The sequence below is a fragment of the Ambystoma mexicanum genome, chromosome 2p, assembly GCF_040938575.1.
Source record: "Ambystoma mexicanum isolate Mex_15411 chromosome 2p, UKY_AmexF1_1, whole genome shotgun sequence".
Classification (NCBI taxonomy): Eukaryota; Metazoa; Chordata; class Amphibia; order Caudata; family Ambystomatidae; genus Ambystoma; species Ambystoma mexicanum.
The window spans coordinates 793,997,854-794,023,539 of record NC_090923.1 but is presented as its reverse complement, the minus strand read 5'-3'; the positions used below and the strand labels follow the sequence as shown (position 1 = coordinate 794,023,539).

General features: G+C 43.2%; 1 protein-coding gene across 1 annotated transcript in view; it reads left to right on the top strand.

Moving 5' to 3' along the window:
* The window catches only part of LOC138566800 (inositol-trisphosphate 3-kinase A-like), a 796,057-nt gene that overhangs the window by 117,969 nt on the left and 652,402 nt on the right, over positions 1 to 25,686 (top strand). The gene's annotated exons all lie outside the window — the stretch shown is intronic.

The following is a 25,686-nucleotide window of genomic DNA, read 5'->3' as shown; positions in this document are numbered from 1 at the left end:
AAATAGGTAAAAATTAACAAACTGATGATGGGGTGTTTGATATACACAATATTGGGGCATACAGTGGATAACCCTTGGTAAAATTGATTGAGTCTGATCTTTTTCAGACATTACTCCTACTCATTTGAATAATTTGAAAGAAGCGGAACCAGGTTACTTACCACTTTACGGTAAGAATGACAGGTTTTACAGGACAGTTAATGTTTCAATATCTTGTAGAATATTTGACATTGAATTCTATGGCTTTCTTGCTTATAGACAAATTAAGGAACACTTGAAGCCAGAACCTAAACCCTTGAAAATTCTCAACCAGCAAGCTAAAAAAGGTAAATCAGGGAAACCACTAATACAATATGTGCACTAAGCTACTGTGTGCATTGTCCATGTTAATTTATCAATTAGTCTACAAAATATTCCCATAGGTGCTGCATTAATGCAATGGGATACTCTAAAATTTAAATTCACAGCTAAATAGCCTGACTAATTGTGACAGGACTAGGGTTCTCAAACCCAAGAAGAATGAATTGAAACCAATCGGATTTTCATAGGTAAGACCCATCAGGACAAAATGATATAACCGACATCAAGACTAGACACCTATGAACCCAACCTATGAACCTAACCTCGTACTTTACTAACACTACTCTACCTTTCCGCGGCAATGATATTTGCAGGTAAGCCCTGGGGTCCTTGACAGCCCACCCACTCTCAGGACCAATCTCATCAGGATGCGCTTAATTCCAGCACATAGTCAAATTATTACAAAGAGCAGCACTTGTTGAATCACCTATAGTTATTGCCACATGTGATGTAAAAATCGGGTCTAAGCTATTTAAATCAACTGACAGCACACACGCCATTTGTGGCTTTCAATGTAGAACCGCAAACATTAATATTAATACAAAGAGTAGCACTTGTTGAATCAGTTACAGCTATTGCCACATGTGATGTAAAAATTGGGTCTAAGCTATTTAAATCAACTGACAGCACATACGCCATTTGTGGCTTTTAATGTGCAACCGCAAATATTAGCAAATTAGTCTTAACTTCTATTAAAATGGAACCAAGGGCAGCGCAAGCCTTTTAACATGATGCAACCCGCATTAAAAGTAAAAGCGCCTTTTTGCAACTTTAGCTGACAATGTGCATAGATGTGTTCACAAACCGCCACCTTCTTTCCTTTCTCTCCCACGCCCTTACCTCACAGTTGGGATTGATCCCTCGTTATTACACTTCCAGTAATGATCAAGAGAAATAAAGTTGGATAAGAAATCTTTTCTCACATTACAGCACATTTAGCACAAGTTTGTTCAATCACAACCACTCACCAATGATTAATTGCTAATGTGTTTTCCTTTTTTCCTTTTGACTTTTCCAAACCTAAACATCCATCCCTTATCCCTAGCCACTCTCTCTCTGTGAATGGGAAACTGAAATGGAAATGCATATGTTTAAAAAATGCCATTTGCTTTTGTTTTCTTCTCAATAATGTTTGATTGAATTACTTAACTTTCTTTTCGGAATATTCCGTTTTACCTTGATTTTTACGATGTGGTTTGGTACATAGGGATTGGATGGTGCATTTATTATTTTCACTTATGATGGGTCATAATTAGATGAGCCCTGATTTGAGAAAGGCACCTTGCCGAAACACTTGTGATCCATAGGGCAGATCAATTAAACTTTTTTATCACACAACAGCAATTGGACTTAGTATCCAGCATAATTTATTTTCTGGCGCAGTTATAAGGTGTGACCACAGCAGCCTGGTTTCCTAATTAAACAAACGGAGTTGAGGAACTCGAAGTCTCCGTTCTAAGGCACACCAATGCGACAGTGCAAATGTTTGCATTTAATCAGGTCGCGGGGGTTCTAAGTGATATCAACCCAAAAGTTCCTTCAAAATCTAGACACCTATGAACCCAACCTCGTACTTTACTAACACTACTCTACCTTTCCCTATCCTACTTTTCCCTCCATCTTTCACTACAGAGCCACTAAGCTTGTCTACTTAGCAATCAGTTGCTCTGATTCCCATCCAGTTTTATATATGAATTACCTGTGCGTGAAAACTGAATACACTGAAGTGTGTTTTAAATGTATATTGTATGTCAATCTTGTACTAAACAATACTACTTGACTAGAATACACAATACTATACACCTACTCACAACTGTGCCTTCAGAAAACCCAAAATAAGTATGTTGGCAGCTTTTTACTTAGAAGGAATACCTTTTTGTATTCAACTAATAAAAACTATTAACTAAATGACAGCTCTGGTTTTCTTTTGACAATTAGACATTAATAGGCTAGGCGAAAGTAACCTTTCAAACCCACCTTTTCTACTTAACAAATGAAAGGGGGATACAACTGTCGTAATGAGCGATACCCAGAAAGGAGACATTATCAGCAGCTAATTGGTGGTGTAAAAAGAAATCCAAGATTGGAGTGCCCCTTATAAAAATCTTCAAGGGGGAAGAGAAATGTAATGTGCATTGCCTGTGGTAAACAAAGCAGCGTGAGACATTGTCAATGTGTATTGTATCCTTGTGAAAGAAGTTATAAACCCCTAGTTGTTGAAAGTCAAAAGACTTACCCAAGAAGCAGTTTTTGATTTACTTTACAAATTGAGGATTTAAGTGTGGAAAGTTTGAAGCAAACCTCACCACGGAGTACTAATAGTAGGAGTTTTATCCTGGCAGGCAAGTACACCAGGAAAGGGACAGATAGTGGTTAGTACTGGCAGGCGAGTGGACCAGGAAGAAGACAAGTTGAAGTCCTGCAGTGTGGTAGAAGATTGTGGTGGAAGAAAGTGGCAAGTCCACCAATGTGTTATGTTGAACTGTTGTAAAACCATCCTGGCAAAACTGTATTGCTTATGAAGAAGAAATATGATTTGAGGAAAGGTGATTGGTCTTCCAAGAGGAGAATAATTACAATGAATACTGACTCGGTGTGTGAAGGCAAAGTCTTGGTTTGTCAAACAGAAGTTGGAAGAAAAACTTTAACAATTGTCAAGAGTGAGGAATCCAGTTTGGAAATTAGTCAAATTGACAAGTGAATGACTTATATTTGGAGTAGAGCTTGGATATTGAAAATAACTTTCTTGATTTTGGACTTTGGTTTGAAATAACCTGAATTGATCCTGTGGAAGGGGATTTGACCCTGTGTACAAGGATTCGTGTTTAGAACTTTCTGTTTGAATATAACTTATTTTATGGAGTTAAAACAGCCATATAAACCCTGTAAATTGTGCTGTATGTATGAGCGTGAGTGATGGATAGTTTTGGATATTAGATAATTTTCCTTTAGCCTTAGTTTGACAGAAAGGGAAATCCTTGTTAGGTTAGGGAAAGATGGATGTTTGTGTCACCCTTATTATTTAATAAAATGGCTACTTGTGAGAAAACTCTATCTGTCCATCTCACATTTATGACCCCTCACAATACCAACCAAGTTTTATTTGATTTACTTTTCTTAACCAGTAAGAATTAATCGGTGTCCAAGCTCTGAATTCTCCGGTTTTATTAAGGCAACTGTGATGTCACTTCCGTAGGCCAGTAAGCCTCCACCCCCCCAAACAAAAACCTCAGTTTTTAGGATTTGTACCCTTCATTTAAAAGTATATTATAAACCCATGTTAGGGCCATGCGTTCGCTGATATGACGACCTAGGTAGCCTGCAGATTGTCCTGCATGCTACTGGCGGCAAAGCAGTAAATTCCCCACAATCCACACAGATTAATTACTAGGCTACCCACAGCCTCATGCAGACTGGTTTTCATTTTAAAGACAAAAGTTGTGTCGTACTAGCTTCATAGACCCACAGCTCGAATTGTACTGTGCAAACATCGGGCTGTACTGGGCATTATGGTCCCTCATACCTTCATAAGGCTCTTACTGTGGGTCTATAAGACAATATTGGGTCATATATAATAAAATGGGCAAAACATTTTACTTTGCATCTTAGACAGCGTGGAACAAATCTACCTTCTATCTACTATCTCCTTGTTTCCCCAGAGGTAGTGCCTGTGTGCTGCCCAATACCCGGGTGCTGATCTTCATTCTTGATCATCAGATTCTCATCTTGATCCCAGATACGTATAAAGTCATATGGCCAGACTAGTGAGATACAGTTTTCATTGCATCCTAAATTCTTTTTCTTCCAAGGAAAAAAAAATACATGAAAAAGTACAACTTTGCAAAGGAAATGAACAAATAGCCATTAACTTCCTTATTGCATTGGCGGCATGGATAAATGTGCACATCGATGAAGCACCAATGGAAAGCTTTGGTTGGCGTAAAGTATGAAATTCAGTTTTGTTTCTGTGGCTAAACTTTACAAGCAAAGGATATTGGAGTCCCAGAACGAAATCACAACGAAACAAAGCAAAAAGGTGTGGTCGTGGAGTGCTCAAACAGCTTGGTACCAAAATACATGTCAGCACATAAAGACCAATTATTGCATCCAGAATGTTACCAATTTAAGTTAGGGTCTGCTTTTTAGCAACAAAATTGCACATTTTCATTCCTGGTCTTCCTAAAACGTTAATTTGCTGAATGCATTTCAAAGTGAAATTACGGAATTACTAGTATTTTAAATTAAAAGTGTACTAGTTATAGCTCTGACAAACAGGAAGGCACGTTAAAGGTTATCAATAGGAAACTTGCTGGAGTTCTTTGGAGGGGAAGGTCTGTGAGGTTTCTTAATCTGAAACTCACAACAAGTTGACAAATTTAATTTTAGTGGTGTGGAAATAACTGTGGCGTTATATTAAAAAAAAAAGACGGTTGAAGCAGCAACTCAATAACTTCTACATTTTACAATTCCACTTTTCGACAGGGTTTTCAAAAGCTGACCCATTTCCCTCTAGCTTTCATCTTTTGTTTTTTCAGCACAGTCTAAACTAACATTGTCATACACAACATAGATTTCAAAGGTCAGCCCACACAAACACACTGTGTAAAGCCACCTATTGGTAAGTATTCATATCTTGCCTTTAGTCATGGCGGGTGGGCTCGAGGAAAAACATGAAATGTATCACTCAGCATTTGAGAAAATTGCAATTATATTTTGTAAAGTAATTCACATTTCCAAAAGGAAACATAAATGGAACAATGGTTACCAGCAAGTATTTAGTGATTGTCAAATGTTAATCGGTTACTGTGAATGCCCCCTTAATGCATAAAGGCACATTTTAGACTTGTTCCCATCAAGTCAGATATGGAAATGGAGAAAGATGTTTTAAACGCTTAATCGTCTGCAGGGTCCAAAATTGCTGGGAAGTATTTTGTATCTCCTGATTCTATGTCAAGACCGGAGGCGAGCATTATGCTTCAACTTCTTTTAATCTACTGTTCAGCAGTTTCAACAAATAAACCGAAAATGCCATCAACTTCTCATGTTCTCTTTTTTTTAAAATCTACATTTCACTTTTATAGCACTCCTTTCTGTAGTCCATTCCATTTCCTGTCCATGGCCACTAGCCACTTCATGTCCTAAACTCTACATGTTTTCATGCTCTTCAGCAAGCGAAGTCCAGATCTTTACCACAGTGATATATATGCCTAGCATGTGCTAGTTATAACTTGCAATACACTAGTTTATGACCGTTTTACTAAATGTTAGCGCACATGTGAGCAATGTTGCGCGGTGTCAGGGAAACATGTTTCAAGATTGTAACGCTCTCTGGAACGTTTTCTATGATGGCGGGATCTTCGCCGTACTTCAATTAATTCATTGTGGGATTGTGGTGTTCCCGGGAAAATGTAGTTGGCAACACAGACCTCGCTGTGACCGTGCTTTACTGCGAGCATGCCCGGGGACCCGGTTCAGTCTGAGTGACAAAGCAGCATAGTGAAGCAGCCCCCTCTGTGGGGAAAGCCGGAGCTCAGCTATGCATATGCGACACGGCTTCAGTATTGTAGCGCATGCCTGATATCGGCTAACAGCTTGAATTAAAACTGCGTTAACGGAGACCTGTTCACTGTCACTGAAGCAACTTGAAGGAAACAGTTACAGTCCGCTCCTAATTATTACACAGTAGAGCGGAGTGCACGCTGCAGGCATATTGTGATTTTAAGGCTTTCTAACAAGATACAGGCTATACGCCAATCGTAGGAAACGACTGCACGTGGCAAGATATCACCCAGTGCAGTGTGAGAAGCACACAAATGGGGACAGAGTAAAGGAAGGCAGCAGATGAGCATACTAGCTCAGTGAACGGTGCATAGAGAGCCACTGGAAATAAAAAAACATTTATTTTTTAACACATAAGAGACCAACTGAGTGTGGATATGCAATTCAGCCTGTGCTATTCAGTCAGTGGCACAGAGCACCGACAAAAGACCCTCAAGCACCAGCATGTCGGATTATGAGTGGAGTGAGGAGGAAGAAGCGCAGAGCAAGCTAGCGCTCAGCTTCAAACAGCTGCTAGGTAACTTGTTGGTGAAAGCAGTAGCAGAAGGCGTGAGGCCCATCCAAGAAAGATTGGCCACGATGGAATCGATCCTGGACCGGAAACTTAAGAGCACCGGAATAAATTAAGAAAGCACATCCACGAAGGTGGACGTCATTGACAGCCTGCAGGGGAGTAACACGACCCCCAAGAGGAAATCCTCTGCGACTCCCCCGGGTCCCAAGCAAGGGGAGGAACAACCAGCCCCAGTACAGGCGACTCCTTTGACAAGCTGCAAGATGCTTTCCTACGCCTTCCTCCTGACCCCCACCTCGGGGATATGAGCGATACCGACGCAGGCTCTCATGAGGAGTCGCAGGAGCTACAGCTTCCTCACAGGATAAAGATAGCAAGCCAAACGAGGACTGGGTGAGACCCAAGAGCGGCAAGAGGGCCCGGAAAGAGAAACATCTCGAGGTAGCAGAAGCAGAAATATCTGATATGTTCAACCTGGAAGATATCCGAAACCTCAGATCCTCAGACTGGCAGCCATCACCCAGGGTGGCAAAGTATGTCACAAAGAATAAGAAAGGCCTTAAAAGACACCAGGCTCTGTATGAGGGTGGAATGCCCACGCAGGCAAAGTAGCCAAAGCGACTGCGCTAGACCCTAAAATGCTTGTATTTGTCACAAAGACATTAAAAGACCTCCGAAAATCTACAGTCAAGTCTTGGAGGAACTGCCAGGAGAAGGTGGTAGACCTCACTGGGCCCTTTGCGAAAATCATGGACTTGGCGGAGCGTGCCATGGATACAGGTGAAGAAGTAGACCCAGACACTTTAGCCAATTGGGCCCGAAGAGCAGTTTGCCTTCTGGGAAATGCGAATTGCACAATCTCCTCCCGAGAGGAGGAGAGGGCTGCTCTGGAAGATGGACGCTAAATTAAGTGATCTCGTTTCATACAAGGCAGGAGAAGCGGCGCAAGGTCTACTCTTTGGAGAAGCCTTTGATAAAGAAATGGGGAGATTTGTGGGGACATAACACCTCCCTGGAAAAGGCACAGACTTCCATCAGAAAGATCTTCTAGAGCAACATTTTTGCCAGGACCGGCAGCTACATCGGTTGTGTGGCCAGTCGCTTTGCATCTTCTCGAAGGCCTCAGGGCGCCAGAGCCCACTACTGGGAATCAAAGCAGCAGGATTCCTTCTTACTGGCCTGAGGGAGATTTCCCAGAGGTCGCAGAGGGAGAGGAGCAGGAAGATCGCAAGGAGCAAGCACAGATGAGACTCATGACCTACCCTCCAGTAGGTGGGAGAAAATTGCATTGCTGGCAGAATTGGCGCGCGTTTTCCAGAGAAGCATGGGTACTACAGACGATCCGAAAACACGTCAGAAGGAAAAGCCTAAACAATCCAGGCCCATAGAAAAACCTAGAGAATCTGGATCTAAGGTGGTACCTCCCACAGATGAGGATTTAGGACTTCTCCTGTCAATCTGTGGTAATTCCAAAGAATGGTCTTCACAAGATATTGACAGTGATGAGAAGAATTACCTTTTATGGCCAATTCTTTCGAAAATAACCCTGATTAACTTCAGAGCTTCACCTCCACTCCCCCCACCACAGCTCCATCTGGTTCTCAAGCTTCTGCCTTACCTACTCAACCCCTTTCTAAGAGGTCTCGTTCAAATGTTCCTTTACAGAGTACAGTCTTAGATCTCTATGACCCTGAATCAGACCAAGAAGATCTCGCCTTTGTAGAGGCAGCTGATGAGAGATACAGAAGACCCTTATTATGGGGATGAAGGGGAACAAGAGGCAGACCAAGAAGCCAATATGTACTCTATAGATTCCCTTCTTAATCAAGACACTCCAGTTGTCGACTCTCCTATTGATAATTAACCTCTCCTCAATGAAATACTAGCCAAGGCAGCTGAGCACTTTCAGATTGACACCCAGGAGGTACAGGAGGATAAAGACTTTGCAGAACAAATCCTAGGGGACAAAAAGACAGTGGGCCAGTTTATCCCGCTACTGAAATCGGTGCAGTGCAGAATACAGCCATCTTTATAAGCCCCCTAATCTCACACGGGCCGTAAACCCACATGTAGAGAAATTATTCAGACCTGCACCTTCAGACCCATTATATATAAGAGGGCAACTGAAACCAGACTCCTTAGTTTTTACTACAACTAGAAAAAGAGCAGGCACACCCCTTGCTTCCTCCAAGGCTCCACTCGATAAGGAATGCAAGAAGATTTACGCCATGGGCAGAAAGGTTGCCTCCACTGCGGCCTATCAAACCAGAATAGTGAACAATACAATTCTCTTGGCTAGTTACAACTGCCACAAGTGGGAGGAAATGTCTGCTTTACTTTCGTCTGCCCCAGAGCCACTCAAATCCCAACTAGCACAGGTGGCTGCAGATGGGAGGGCAGTGTCTGGCTGTCTCCTGAAAACCAATTTTGACACAGCGGACAATGCCGGAAGAGTTATTGTGCAAGGGACCGTTATTAAAAGGCATGCATGGCTGCGCCAGTCAAGTTTTAGACCAGAAACGCAGGCCACTCTAATAAACATGCTGGTTGAACCTAACATGCTCTTCGGTAAGGCCGTAGAAGACGCCCTTAAAACATCAAAGGATGAGTATGACGCTCTTAAATCTTTAGGTCAACTCACTAACGAGCCTTCCGGACAGAGGGGCAACGGAAATTTTCGCGGTTTTCGAGGCCAAAACTCTCAACAAGGATCCAGCTACAATCAAGTTCGGGGTTCCTCCTGGGGAAATAATCGAGGCCAATCCTCCCAGGGCTATTCCAGAGGAAAACGCAGAGGTCGTTGTCGGGGGCAGAGGCCCTGCTCGAGGTGGCACACCACCTCAGAACAAGTGACATTCTGCTTCAGGTGCCCTCCCATTCTTCTCCAGTAGGAGGACACATTTCCAGCTTCACACACGCATGAGTGGGAATCACCTCAGACAGACGGGTGCTGTTCACAATAGCAGGCGGATACTGTGTAGAACTACTCCAATGTCCCCACGACCACCCCCCACGACAGAAGATCCACTCAGAAGAACACCAGCGTATCCTTCTCGAAGAGATAGCCACACTTCTTTTAAAGGACGCCATCGAAGTCGTCCCGGCCAAGCAGGTAAACGGGGGTATTTATTCAACTTCTTTCCTTGTGCCAAAGAAAGATCAAACAATGCGCCCAGTATTAGATTTGTGCCCTGCAAACAAGTATGTCAAGCCACAAAAGTTCTGCATGACTATGCTACAAGGGGTAATCCTTCTACTAAAAAGGGGGGGGGGGGAACTACATGGCAACACTGGATATGAAAGATGCCTATTTTCATATTTCAATGTTCCCAAGCGCACAGAAGATTCTTGGGTTTCAAGATAGTGAACCAGCACTACCAATTCAAGGTGCTGCCCTTCGGAATAGCCTTGGCTCCAAGGGTATTCACAGAGGTACTGGCAGTGGTGGCAGTGCACCTGCGCAGGGAGGCAATCCCAGTGTACCCTTAACTGGACGACTGGCTCATACCTGATTTGCAGACAAAACATTCAGAGAACAATCATCCTCCTCTTTCAATTTAGCTTCCCCATCAACAAGAAAAAGTCAAGTCTAGTACCAAGCACTTGAAAACAGTTCCTAGGAGCTGTCTTAAACACAGAGGAGGGGTTGGGCTTTCCATCAGAGGAAAGGGTAAAAAATGTGTTACTGCAAATACCACATTATCAGGCCGGCTGCCAGGTAAGGGTGCACAAAACTATGCATTTAATAGGCATGATGGCATCTTGCATTTACCTGGTTCCTCACGCACGCCTGTGACCCATGCAGGAGTGGTTGGTGAAACAGCTATCTTGGGCAAGTGGTCAGTGGGACGATCTAGTGGTCCTTTCGCCAACAATTGTACAAAATCATCACTGGTTGACAAGAGAAAATCTAATGAAAGGAAAACCTTTCTACTATCCAGAGATACAGTGGTTGTCACGGTATCGCTACATATTATCCCCACCAAAAATATTGCTGTATATATGGTCGTCTGGAACGGCCTTAGGTGATATTTTTGGGGGGATAATTGTTGTGGTTTTTGGGAGCGGGGGTTGCAGTGGTGTCCTCTGCTCCTTTAAAAATAGTGCACGGTTTGCGGGGGTGCCCCCTGCAGGTTCCATCCCTTAATATCGCCGCAAAAATATGGCAACATTTATGCAGGGATATTAACACATGGAACCGTTGTCACGACAGATGCCTCACTGGCAGGATGGGGGGCTCACTACCTTCGATCAATTTGGGTGTAGAGGAGCACTCCTTAATACCATGAACCTTAATGTAAAATCAAATGCTTGCTTGTTAGAATTAAATACAAACTTAGGTGCTAAACAGAGTTTGATTCTGGGCTACAGAATCGGAATAAACAATGGTTTGAAAGATCACTTCAGCAAAAATGATCATACTCTGTGCACACTTTAAGGCATGAACATGCAAAACACATTATCTTAATGCAATTTTTGCTTTTTCACGTTTTATTCTTAACCAAAAACAATGACCCTTGAAAGTCTGGGTAATGTCTCTATTCAGTTTCGTTAATAATTCAAAAAATACCCATTTTACAACAAAATGTTACATGCAGTCTCGTGTTTAAAAAATTCAATAAACCAAACTATATATCCGTGTTTTCACAGCTTTTTCAATCCGAAAGTGTTTCTAATGTCTCTTTAAAACTTTTTCTTGTTGATCTTTACAGTTTAAAGTCCATAGTTCTCAAATGAAATCAAGGGACTATTGATCAAATAGTCTCTTATCTTTCCGTTGATGCACAATGCGTTTTGGGCTCTCTTAGACCTTCATCAGGTGCGACCAAATTCTATACTTCAATCTGATGTATCTGAAAGTTAAATATATATTTCTATTTAGACCCTCAGTTCATGTTGCATATAGCTTCACAATTTCTTTTGACTAGATTGACCAATGTACCTGTAATACTGTGGATCTCTCCCATCTGTCAGTCTTTAATACTTGTGAATTTCATTCCAGTATCGTTTATTCATCCACTCTAGTGTTTGTCTTGAGTATTACGCCCAATCTGTAAAGAATGAATATGACGTGAGTGTTTATGAGCGGGTTTGGTGCTGGGAACAGTCGCTACATCATAGCGCTGTGCCCCAGTCACCCAACCCTAATTCAGCGTTTTTCATGCTTTACTTTCATATCGTGTCCCCGTTGTCTCACCTGACTGTGCGGACCCCTGTCGGCTACTCTCTTTGGCTTGCCGTACGTGCGAGCTCGTCATCAGCTCAGCACTGCCGCAAGCCACTCGTGTTGCTGTCTCGTGCCGTTCAGGATTTTAGTTTTCTCCTTCCCTTGGTCCGCACTCTCCTGTCCAATTCACAGCATGTGTGTCTCCTTGCGTTAGCTCCACGGTTGCCTTGATTGTGTTTCTTTGAACTCCCTAGATGTAGTCCCTTCTTGCTTTCTACCAAGCTGTCAACTGGCTAGTTTCCCGTGATTGCATGGCCACCATCTTGGAATAGTTTCAATAACTGTGATTTAAATTCCTGTGGTGTGGTGGTTGCTTCTAGATCGTCGCTACAGAAGTCTAGGGATGTTGCTAAACATGTTTGTTGTTTTAAGTGTTACTTGGCTCATTAAAAAACACTCATTTTTTTAATTTTTTTATTTATTTCATATGCATTTGCTTTGTACCAGCCCGATTTTTTTACAAATACAATTCTGTACGCGGGGAGCTATTTAGATTCTTGCTGTCCGGTTGGTGTTTCTATGCTCTTTTATAGAAAGCAACTTAAATCCCAATCTGCGTTCATCCCATTGGGTTGCATTGAGTTCAATTTGTCGATCCAGTATGTTTCTCTTTGCAGATGAATTTTGTTTAAATTTCCGCCCCTTCTTGATATTTTTATCTGTTCCAGAATGATGAATCTTACTTGAGAGATATTGTGTCTTTCTTTTTTGAAATGTTGAGTAACTGGTGATTTTATTGCTCCTGTCCTGATGTTTGACTTGTGTTCGGACCACCTTATTTTCGCCTTCCTCATTGTCATGCCTACATAATAAATTCCACATGGACATTTTATACCATAGATTACATTTTTTGAATCACAGGTCGAAGAATGATACAAATTGATTTTGTAACCTTTATGAGGGTGAAAGATGGTGTTGCCCGTTATTAAGTTATTGCAGTTGTTGCAATTGTGACATGGGGTTGTACCTTTGTAGGTTTCCTGGGTTCGTTTTTCTGCTGACAAATCTGCTTTTATGAGATGTTCCCTCATTAATTTTCGGGCTATGTTGGGAGAAAGTGGTAACATATACAAGTTTCTCCTGTTCCTCCTTTTCTTTTGGTTGTAACGCTCCTTCTCTACTGATACTGTTGGCTTTTTCGGCACATGTTGTGATAATGGATGGTTGATAACCTCTTTTCTCAAATTTTTCTTTTAATTCTGCTGTTCTTCTGGTGTATTCCACTTCTTCTGAGATAATCCGTCTGTATCTTAAAAATTGACTGAATTAAAAAAACGTGAAAACATGAAAGCAAAAATTGCATTAAGATAATGTGTTTTGCATGTTCATGCCTTAAAGTGTGCACAGAGTATGATCATTTTTGCTGAAGTGATCTTTCAAACCATTGGGCTCACTACCTTCACCACACAGCTCAGGGTCTGTGGTCTTGCACTGCAGCTCAGAACCACATCAATCTGCTGGAACATCTGTCAGTATTCAAAACCCTTCAGGCATTCAAACCCCAATTAACAAACCTATCTGTGCAGATCCTAACAGCACTACAGCAATATTTTATATCAACAAACAGGGGGGTACACGTTCTCCAAATCTTTCCAGACTTGCACAGCAAATTTGGAAATGGGCACTCAGACGGAAAATGTTCCTGTCACATGTTGCAGGGGAACTCAACTCTCTAGCAGACTCATTGAGCAGAAATCCCCGACCAGAGGAACACGAGTGGTGCCTACACGAAGAAGTCGTAGAACACCTCTTCTCTCAATGGGGTTTCCCAACTATACATTTATTTGCCACAAGCGAAACAGTCAATGCCCAGACTTCGTGTCCAGGTTCCCCCAGCAAGGCTCCAAGGGGAGCGCCCTATGGATGAACTGGTCAGGGAAATTTGCTTACGCTTTTCCCCCAACACCCCTCATGCCATGAGGAAGGTGGTGAACAAAATACACAAGGAACCGAATACGCTTATCCTAGTTGCTTCTATGTTGGCAAGACAACCATGTTATCCACATCTGCGCAAACTGGTGATGTGCGATCCCATCAAACTCCCGTGCCAGTACAACCTACTCACCCAGCATGAGGGACTAATAGTGCACCCACAGCCACACTCAATGAACTTGGCAACATGGCTCCTGTAGTCATAGAGTTCGGACATCCCAACCTGCAACAGAGATGCATGGGGATCTTAAAAGAATCAAGAAAACCAAACACTAGGCACTGTTATTTTGACAAATGGAGAAGATTTGTAATTTGGTGCCAGGCTAAACAAATCAAACCCGTACAATGTACTCCATCCCACATTCTAACTTATATGCTCCATTTGCTAGATGTGGGATTAGTATTTAACTCCCTAAAGGTCCATCTGGCAGCTTTGTCAGCCTACACAACCTCTCATAATAAGTCTCATGGTGGAAAGTACCAGTCATCGAGGCATTTATGGAAGGAGTAAAGAGACTCCATCCTCCAATTTCTAACCCTAGCCAGGTTGGGACCTCAATGTGGTACTCGCTAAGCTCATAGGACCTCCTTTTGAGCCTATGCACAAGTCTAGTCTCAAACATCTGACTTATAAAACTGCCTTCTTAGTGGCTATCACCTCCATAAGAAGAGTTTGTGAAATTCAAGCATTGCCCGTACACAAAGACAAGCTGTAATAGTATTTCTGATGCTTGTATCTGCTTAGATTCACATGCGCGTATGGATGCCTATGAGCTTGTCTGACCTCATGCTACCTCATGTCAGAAAAATAACAATCTGATGGACCTAGCCATGTGAGGGATCATGGGTACAGTAGACGTCGCACTAGGGATAGTATTACTGGCACGCCCTGTCGACGTCCCTTTTCGAGTTTCGAAAACAACTGTAATACTCAGCCGCTTCCACTAGATGTCGGCCTATGCACAGCATGTGAATCTAAGCAGATACTAGCATCAGAAATACGTTTACGGTGAGATATATATGGCACCGCCTGCAGTCTCTTCACTACGTATAGCCAGCCTTATGATTAGTCTACTTGCGTTTCAGCATCTGTACAATTATAAAACGGCTTGCATTTTCTTCAGTGATCTTTGCACGTGCAATCTGCATTGCACACATGAAATGTTGCTCGATCCTTTACTATGCCATCAGATTCTATAAGGTCTATATATCTCTTCATTGCCATCTCTTCTGGGTGCGTCATTTCTGCTTCATGACGTCACCAGTCTTCTTTCATTCATCTTCACACTTCTCCCGGAACCTCCTTTGAAAGACTGTCATTTCTCTTCGCGTACATCATATAGGGTTTTCTCAATGGATACCTTATTTCGAGGAATCTTCACAGTATAGGGACCATTTTAGGCATTGTGTATGTCACAATTTCTGATTTCCAACATATAGGCAAAATGTGGGTGGGACTTCTGGTAGAGTCACTTGGCTCCTCCTCTACACTCTTCCCTCCGCCCCCCTCTGGTTGATTCATCGACCACTCTCCCATCAGTCTTCACATCTAGACATCCTCGTCTGAAAAAGTGCTTCTTTGGAGTCCATATCTTCATTACTCCTTTCAGTGATCCTGCTGATTTCACATGGTCATCAACACTCCAGGTCATGAGACTACATTGTCCATTCGGGCTGCAGTAGATCCATCTTCCCACATACTACTTGTGGTTTCTTGGATACAGGAACGTCGTTCCCTCAGGTGCTAGAATACTTGCTTCTATATAATTTCTGATTTCTTCATCTGTTGGCTCTTTGGGTCCAAACCCTGACTCGACATTGATCATGATCTTCATTCCTATGGCTTTCTTTGCTGTCTTCTTGCACTGTGTGATGATTATTCTGATCACGCAGAATACAAACATGATCATCACCAACAATTCTCTGAGGAACTTGAAGATATTCGCCATCCATTGTGGAACCCATGAGAAGATCCACGCAAACCAGCTGTCATCTGCAATATCTTCTACTTCGTCTTCCATCTTGATGTGCAAGATCGTTATGGCCTCTGTCAAGGTCCCATTCTCTTCATCGTGACAAGGTATGAATGTGCAACATGATTCTCCGATTTTTGGCACAAACACCTCCAGCCATAGCTGCAATCCTATCCAGGACATATCTATTCCGAAGAGTCATCAGTCTTACGGCTCTCAGTTCTTCTTTGATAGTGTTGAATCCCTTTATGGTAGTGTTGATCATCTGCATGAGCTCCCATCTGGTAATCTGTAATCATTTGGCATTCGCCATCGTCTGGATCCCTGGCATGAACACTGTTGTGAATGCTGCCGAAGTTTGAGTAAATAACTTGTGTTGATACAGAATAGAATCAAAGGCTTCGATCGATTTAGCTGAAAAGTAGTACTCCCTCTTGGTTCGATTGAGAAATTCAACTGATCTCCTCTTTCTGAGGTGAGCATCTGCTTTTGGAAACTCCCCAATGTTCAGGTCACTCTTTGGAATCAACAGTGCCGGAACATGGACAATCACTACCGAACACAGCCCTCCCCAGTCCTTTGGCAACTTCATGTATGCTCTGGAACCACGGGCCAAGTAATGGTCCATTATCACTACTGTTCCATCCTTCATTCCTGGTAAATCGAAAATTCGATTGCACTGCTGATTCATTCCAACCTTTGTTGTGCCATTGTTTCTAAAACGTAGTTCTGCACTGGCTAGAGGCACTATCTGCAGCAGGCCTCCTTTACCAACAACCCATGTCAGCAATTTTGAAATCTTTGGCCAAAGCTGTTTGCATTCTTTCTCTGCAGTTTTTATAACTGGCTCATAGAGCCTCATAACGAGTTTGAAGGTAGCCATGCCCTTAAGTGCATGGCTGCCTCCAAACTCTGGTTCTGGTTCCCTGAATGGGGAAATACCGGGCCATTCCGACCTTGGAGGACCCAGTATTTCCCCGTTCAGGGAACCCGGACCATCCCCATTCCCATTTGAGCTCCCATAGGGCTCAATGGGAATGGAGAGCATGTTCATGACGGGCCCGTTGTTAGCATGCTTGGCCACTCGGGGGACCCGCTAAGGACATCTGGTAAAACAAGGCGTCCAGAGCGTGTCCCGCGAGCAGATCTCGTAATAGGGCGGTAAGGGGTTAACGGCTCTGGCACCTTCACCTGCGCCGTTAACCCCTTACCACCCACCTCATAATGAGGCCCATAGTATCCTGTAAGTGCTGGCGCCTTACTGTTCATATCTTATCACATGGTCTCTGGTGAGCGCTCTTGCTCTTGTCTTCGAATATTGCACATAATCATCTTCTTCTGGAGCTGTCCATTCAGTCACCCATACCAAGGATGCTGTTTGACCCTGGAACTAACCTCTCGTACGGCAGGGTGCAAGGTGCATCAGGCAGTGAGCTTTCTGGGCTTCTACTTCTATAGCTATATCTTGGAATTCCCCACAGCGTAAGGTAGGAGAGCACAAACATAGCAACTCGTATGATGTCCTTTTTCCCCCCTCTTTCATGTGCTCATACCACATGTTATTCCACAAATGTGCTGTGCTGTCTAGATCATTGTTTAACTCTTAATCATCTTTCCTTATGCTTCTCTTGTGTCTCCCTTTTACAAGGAGGGTGCGTGCATAATGCTCATGACGTACATCAATAAGGGTCCTTCCTACAGGGGAAATCATAGGAACACTTGTCAGAGAAATGGGTGACCTTACATGTGTAACTGGTGTAGGGATAATCACGAATCGCCTTGGTCTCTTTATAACAGATGATTCTGCATTTGTCACTGAAGTGGGAAGAATCAAAGGGACTTTTACCTTATTTGGGCCAATGAAGTAGACAGTATGAATTGGCAAAATCAGAAAAAACAATAATAAATGTTGACCACACATATATTAAGCACCAATACATCAGTCCCCACCATTTGCAATTCTCCACATGTCGTTGAGTTTGCTCCCTTTCCGGAACTGTACTATCCTCGACAGTCCACGTTGCGCCTGTGTACTGCTTGAAGGAAGGAAAACCTTTTTAATCAGGCAACTTTGTTAAATGGTCAGGTAGCTGCTGTTCAACTATCGCCACAAGTAGTCTTCTAATTTCAGGGCCATTCTTAGGATCTTGTAGAAGAACACATATATTAGTACTACGCCCAACAAGAGCAGGATAGGCTCGGAGTATGTATACAAAGACAGCGAGAAGTAGTCTATGGGCATCTGCATCTGACAGGACCATGGGATTAACCAAAAAGAAACTCTGTGAGGAATGAAACTGGGAACTGCTCACATTACCAGTCCTCAAACCCGTCCTCCAGATTTGGCATATTTCACATCAACACTTTCTAAAGTCCAATTCAAAGATTCCTGTGACTCGAGGAGAACTTTACTTTGCACTCCTGCTATATCATCTATAAAGAGTGTCCAGGGTGAGTCAGTCCAAATGCACACTTGCATTTATTTAGTCAGCAATCTTAGCGTCGTCCTTCCTCGTCATTGATCAAGTCTGTATGTGCTGAACTTCTTCTTGTCTTGCTTCCGAATCGACAGTTTATAGTGCATCAGTCTCACCAGCGTAAGGCTTTACGTCCCCAAAGTGTATCCATGCATGTCTTTCTTGGACTTTTACTGCTGAGGGAGTAACATTCTCAACAATATAGGTACCACTAAAACAGGGCTCATGCCACTTCTTGTGAAGTTGAGCACTAGTACTGAATCGCCCACAAACAATTTAGGTATTGAAAATAGTTAATTGAAGTCTGGTTGCTGAATGGTCTTCATCTGTGTCCTGAGACAGACACCCCTTGCGCTGGAGTTAATCTGAAATGATAGAGATACTAGCGGTCATACATGTCAAATAAGCACTAACTCATTTCCTAAAATTTCTGCAGTCTTATGACCATCCATTCTGCTCCTCGATGAAGGAGACGGAGGCGTTCTCATTTGCCTCCCTGTCACAAGCTTGTGGAGTGTGAGGTGGTGGTCCGACTCAGGCTGATTCCTTAATGCAAATAACGCAAGGGGGAGGCAATACAGCCTTCCCTTTTTCAATGTCCATTTCAATTTGGCAATCCTCTCTTTTAAGGAGGCCGTTGAGTCTCTCACATATCGTTCGGTTTCGGGTGAAGCAGAAGAAAACTTGTGTTTTATACTAAGCAGTAGGCTGATCTGTTCAAATACTTCATTAAAAGAATAGGGCCCATTGTCGGATCTCAGCACCTCACATACCCCCTATCTAGGAAAGACTTCTCGGACTAAAACCTTTGCTGCGCAAGTGGCCTCAGGGTGTGTACAAGGACCTGCTTCAATCCACCTCGAAAAGGGACACACCACCACTATCATATACCTGTATCCATACTTGCAGCATATCAACATAGTCCATATTTAAATGCTGAAAAGGACCGTTCGATCGAGGAATCGCTCCTCTGATTTTTCGCAGTGTATGCCCAACGGTAAACTTTTGACATATGATGCAATTTACTGCATAAAATGTAACCTGTTTGAACAGGTTTGGTACAAACCAGTCCTCCGCAATAGCTGCTGCGTGGCTTTCCCTAGTTACATGCGCAGGGTAGTGCAGCTGTTCAAGCTCTACCCTTAACAAGGCTACAGGCATCACCGGCTTTCCCATGCTGTACTGTTGCCACAATGCTTCAGAGCGGGATAAAGAACACCCCCTTCCTTTCCACAATTCTTGCTCTTCCTCTGGAGCACTGCCTTGAACTTCCATCAACTGTGTTCTTGATAAAGGATTGAACCTTTTGTTTACAATCATAATTGTGACTACCTTTTCCTTAACAGCTGGAGTATCGAAAATTGAAAAATCTGGTGAATATGCAACCCTTTTGGCCTCTTCCTCTGCGTTCCCGCAAGAGATCAAGTCAGTTTGCTTGGTATGTGCTGCGCATTTAACGATTTACAATGGCTACTGGTAGTTGTAGTGCCTTAATAAGCCTGTCCAACAATGCTGCGTGTGGCACTGGAGTAGCCCCTCCTTTTCCAACGTGTTAGCCCTGCATGCACTGTTGACCTCACATGGGCAGAGTCACTGTACACCGTCACTTTTCCCATGCGTGTTTCTTGAGCGCGATAACAAGCGCCACTAATTCTGCTACGTGCACTGAAAAGTGACACAGTAATCTTGCACTTGACCTCAAATTCACCATTGGCTCTGTACCTTACCACAGCTGAACCTGAATCCCTTTCCCCATCAGTTTGATCAACTTTTGAAGACGCATTAATAAATTGAATCTCCCCCCCCCCTCTCCCCATCTAACGCATTTTTCTTTATGCACGGGATATCATTGTAGAACTCTTCGTAACTGGAGCAATTATGCACATGCTCACCCTCTGCCACATGCTCGGCTACAAACGTGGCAGGGTTCACTGTTTTACACCTGACATTGATTGCTGGATTCGATATGCCTACCTCATATGCGGAAGTCAATGTACCCTTTGGATTCTCCAAAATGGCAAACAAAGCATGCTCAACAAACAATGTCCTAGATCACCCCATCACAATTCTAGTAGACTTCTCTATGGCGAATGTGGCTGCTGCCAGCGATTGTTCGCAAGGAAAGTGCCCTCTCATAACTGGATCTAAAATCCCACTGTAATATGCCTGGGGTTTGTACTCCAATGTAGTCCTCTGCGTGAGCACCGCTGTCATAACTATCCCATTCGTATGTGAGAACAAAAAGTATTCCTCATAGTTGGAAATTCCTAAAACTAGAGCTGTACAAATTTCTTTCTTCAATTCTTCAAACCCTCCCATTTCCTCAGTCCATTCTATTCTTTTCTTATTCACTTGTGCTTTCTTCAGAGCCTGCAAAAGGAGTCTTGTGTATGAACTATAATCATATACCCATGCTCTAACATAGTTGCATAGTCCCAAAAACTGCTGCATTTGTTTTATCGTGTGTGGTTTTACTGTTTTCATAATCGCATCAGCTCTTTCAGGTGTGACTCTCTTCCCCCTCATGTGAGATTAACTGACCTATATACAACACCTATTCTTGACAATATTGCAGCTTCTCCTTGTCCACTTTACATCCCTTGTCTGCTAAAATAGTCATTAACTGAATCGAATCTTGCGTGCACTCATCTTCTGTAGTGTTACAAACCAAAATGTCATCTACGTACTGCAGCACAACACTTTGCAAATCAATATTGCATAAGTCCATCTACAGGACCCTATTGAAGATCGATGGAGACACCGTTGGGGCAAACGAGTACTCTTTAGCTTAGTTTAGTGAAACGTAAATGACGCAAGGTCTTGGGAGTCCTTATGCAACGGGATTGAGAAACGCATTTTTCAAGTCAATCACCGTGAAATATCGTGCCTTTGCTAGGATACTACATAGTATCGGTTCCGGATTCAGAACTAAAGGAAACTCTGCCTCTACAATCTGGTCAATCGGTCTCATATCTTGAATAAATCTCCACAACCCTCCCTTTGGTATTTATTTTTTATTTTATTTTTTTCCACAGGGTACACTGTGGTATTTTTGAAGTCACTAAAATACCTTGTTCCACCAGGGCTGGTATAGTCTTAGAAATACCTTCATCTGCCTCCCGAGACATTGGGTACTGCCTTGCTTGAGGTAAAATTGCTCCTGGCTTCAACTTAATCTTAACCTCCCCTACCCCCTTCAAAAGGCCTATGTCCTAGGGGCCTGTAGTCCATAAAGAATTTGCCACTTTTTCCAAGTCTTCCTCAAAAAATCCTGGGCCCTGCCGCATTATCACTATTCGCTGTGCGATCTCTTTTTTCTCTATTCTGATTCAATATGTAATGCTCAACTCGACTATTACTTCATCATCTTATGGAGCATCTCTAAACATATCGTTGTTTGTGACGTCAGTCAATCTATACCGTTCCCCAATAGCAATTACTGTTCTCCGTGACCTGCCCTTGTCCTCTGTTCCTTCAAGCATGTCCAATTCCCCTCGCACAATGGCTGCATTTAACTCTAGGGGAATAGTCTGTCCCCCCCCTCTTCGTCCATAGGTATCTGTCACCTGAAAAAAAACTCATCAGGTAGTCCCATAATCTTTCCCACTAAGCCGGGTAGCCATGTCAAAAAAATACATACCCCATAAAAAAAAAACCTGGCTCTAATGGCATTCCTTGCAGAGCCATTGCCCTGTAAACGCCAATATAAATTCGCCCACATTCACATAATGTATCACTGGAGTAGAACACACTATGACTTAATCGGTGAAATAAATGTCATATTTAGCTTAGTCATTAAATCTCTTCCTAGACAATTAACCAGTGTCTGCCTTGAATACAATAATGGAACAGACATGTCACACTCTCCTATGGAGACTGGTAATTCATCAGTAAAAGAAACTCTGCTTGTAGCTCCAGAGAAACCTTGCACATTCATAGCATTTCCCAACATTGGATATTTTCCCTCTTATACATGAATGAGTAGCCCCAGTGCCAACTAAAAAAGAAAAAGATGTGCCTCCTATGGTCCTATACATCAACCCTTGGTTCCTTTAGGGGGCTGATGTCATCGATAGTACTGAACACATCAAGTCACCTTGTGAGTTGTCCATTGTGGATACATTATTATCCCTGTACTTGCAAAAGGACTTCCTCCCACCACAGTGACACCCCCTACTCTAGATGTCAATTAGGGCACTTAGAGCAGCTCTCAGCGTTCCCAAGAGAGAGCACATCTCCCAGGCAAGAAAAGACGCCCACTGGCTCCCCATCAGAGAGCGCATACTGTTGAAGACACTTAAAATAACCCACAGATGCCTATCCCAATCAGCACCCACCTATCTAGTGGAACGAATACACCAAGTCCAAACACTCAGACCCAAACGTGACATATACTCACACCAGCTCACTATTTCTACCTTTAATAGAACCAAAGTCGGTGGCTCCAGTTTCAAGGTACTAGTACCAAAATCCTGGAACTCACTTCCACTTGAACTCACAACAGAAACTTCCCTCATGGCTTTCAGAAAGGCACTGAAAACCAAACTGTTCAAGTAAACTGCACCTGCTTCGCTGTCTCCCCTGTAACCTTGGAACAAGAGCAGTGTATGTACCTAACTACTGAACCTGTACCTAAGTAATGTAACTATGTTAACCTTCGGCCAAGGGAAAATGCTGTAATAGCGCCTCGAAGCTGTCCATTGTTAGCATTCTGCTATATCTGCATGGGTGCGTGCTGTGACTGCCCCTGCGGCGGATTCAATGCTGCTTGCTGTGGCTACGATGCCTGTTGGATTTGCCGGGCTTGTGCTTGATACACTGTCTGATCTTGGGCCTGGTTTTAGAGCTATATGCTGGAGGATAAGATGCCCCCCCTTGTGAATTACCCATTCTGTACATACCCTTGACGTCCACATGTTCGCGCAATGTGCCCTGTCATTCCACATGTCCAACATACAAGAGGAGCTCTTCTGACTAGCCCCCCTTAGTTGAATCCTCCTTGCACATTCTGATTATCATTCTGCATTATCTGAAACCCGCCTTTATTATTCTGAACACTACCCCTTCTTCTGTCTCGCGGCATAAACTCATTCCCTCCTTGATCCATTTGGCGTTAATTTTTTGCCTGCGATGCACCCACTGCTTGCTACATTCCCAATCCTTCTCTGCTTGTTAGTACCGCCCCTTCTATGGCATACTTCGATAATTTCTTCTGTACTAACTTGGCTCCCTCAAGTTTTTGAGCATCTTCCTTCTTATTTTTCCTCTTGCAACAGCCGGCAGTGATGGGCTATAGTCAACTGTATTTCTGCCCATGGATTCGCTTCCATTTCAACTAATTTCTTGAGCTGTCTCTGTACTTGCTCCGGTAATCTCTGACACAGAATGTGGTAAAATACTGCCACTGATTTACCCCATGGCTCCCTCGTTTCAAGAGTCCACCATTCCTGAATACTTTGAATATAAGCAAGCGGATCTTCGCCATCTTTCATTTTACATGCCATAATTGCACCCATATCTGACGTACTCTCCAGACATCTGCTCTACAATTGTTAAATGGTGCTCCATCGTGCGCTGTGTGTTCTGTGCCATGACACTTGAATACCCTGCTCTCGTTCAAATGTCATCAGCCCTTTCCCCAAGAATGGCTGTTAGGAGACCCTTAATGTCCCCTATTGCGAGAGTATTTCCCCCTGTCATTTTTTCTTCTAGCTCATAAATCCATTCCCCCGCACCCGCTGTTAAGCTGGGGAGTTTGCATCTTAAATTATCCTTATCCATTTTCGGCCTTGCCCCTCCTTTCTCCAATAAGGGGAACTGTGTGAGCCCAGTCCGCATACGGCTCCCATTGTTTGCCTATCCATAGTGGGAACTATGGTTCCTGAATGCCTTCCACCTGGCAATGATCTGTCTGCTCAAATGTGGTGGTGACTCTCCTTTCTCACTATATGATCGTCCTTTAGGTCGCTCTGGATACGCCATGGGGTCTGGCATCCTATACATGGGTTGCTCTAGATCAGACCATCTCACTTCCTTGTCTGGCTGCAGACATCCCTCAGGACCACATGCACTTCCTCCCTCCTCCCCACGGAAGGTTTCTCTCTCTTCATCGGACATATCTAGTCCCTAACTACTATGGCTTTCGTCCCAATCACCCTTCTTTAAAGTCAGCCTGTCTAAGGACAAGGCTCTATGCTGAAGACCGAATGGGTCTCTTTCTTCGCTTTGTGGTTGGAAGACCAGGGACTGTTCTCCCTTCCCAATTTGCTACTTTCCCTTAAGTCTTGATAGCCTTTATCGATCCTCTCCCGATGCTCCCTATGTAAAAATTCTCCTCAAGGGTTATCTTAGATGGTGCTGACGTTGCTCCCTGTGATGGGAGGAACGCCTCTATACGGTCCCATGATATTACCGGACTTGGTTCCATTAACTCTTTCTGAATGCGATCAATATCGCATACCTTTTGTTTTCTTTTTCGCTCCATTTCTTTGCTCGCTTCCTGTATAACCCTTTCCTCTTCTTGTCTTTTCTCTTCCCTTCTTTCATTCAATCTAGGCTCTTCTTCCCTTGGTCTTTGTATTCTTTTATCCTGTCATTTCTGTGCTGCTTCCTCTTCTCTTCCTGCCTATCTCATTCAATTTCTCTCTGCCTCTTGTCCTACTTCCTTTGCTCCTCTGACCTTCCTTCTTTTGCTGTTCTTCCTGATATATCTGTTATTGTTTTTGTCTATTCTTTTTGTGCTCATCTTCTTTCAATCTTTTCTCTTGTTCCCTGTCTTTTCTATTCGTCTTGATCTTCCCTTTGCCCAACTTCCTCGATACTTTTCCCATCGAGCTTGAGCAATATCTGTCCACCCATCCATTCGTTATGTACGAGCGTTACTTTGTCAGCTTTATCCTACTCTCCTTTCCATCTCTTAATCTCTCGTTCTATGTCTGTTTATATATCCGGTCGTTCACTTTTCTCCTCCTTATCCTGTAAGACCTTAAAGATCTCCTTTCATTTAGTCACCTCTGGACTATCATCACTGCTGTAGGCAGGCTGTTCATATATCAGATTACTATATCCTGTCGCTGCTTTTAGATCCTTTAACAGATACAATCCTAAATCTTCTGTACTATCGCCATTTACTTCGGGTGAAGTAAGGGGAGTAGAAGGCTCAACACCTTCCTCCCTGCACTGATTAAGCAGCCAATCCTCAGGAGGCGGATCCTCCTGCTCCACCTGGTACATTTTCCAGAGCTCTAAAATAGCTAGCCTCCTTCCCAATTTCTTCCCTGTGTACGCAGCGTGCAAGTATGTGGTCATGTCTTGTAAAACCACTTTTGACAATGATCCCCCTTGTGGCCATGGCATCAACATCTTGTCTGCTGTGCCCTTTACTCACTCCGCACTATACTGTCTGAGCTTAGGCACGTGTTTTGGCAATGTTTTGCACAGATTAATCAGTGGAGTAACATCCCCCATTGTGACATGTCTCAATTGACTGTCCATACTTACCGTTAGTTACACAAATACGTTTCAGAAAAACAACAAATATGAGCGCGCTCCAACCTTGCCGCTCAAAGCCTCTGCTTCTCAATTATCTCGATCTATCTGTTCATTCGGCGCTGACCATGACTAAAATAACTTTTTATCTCTCCT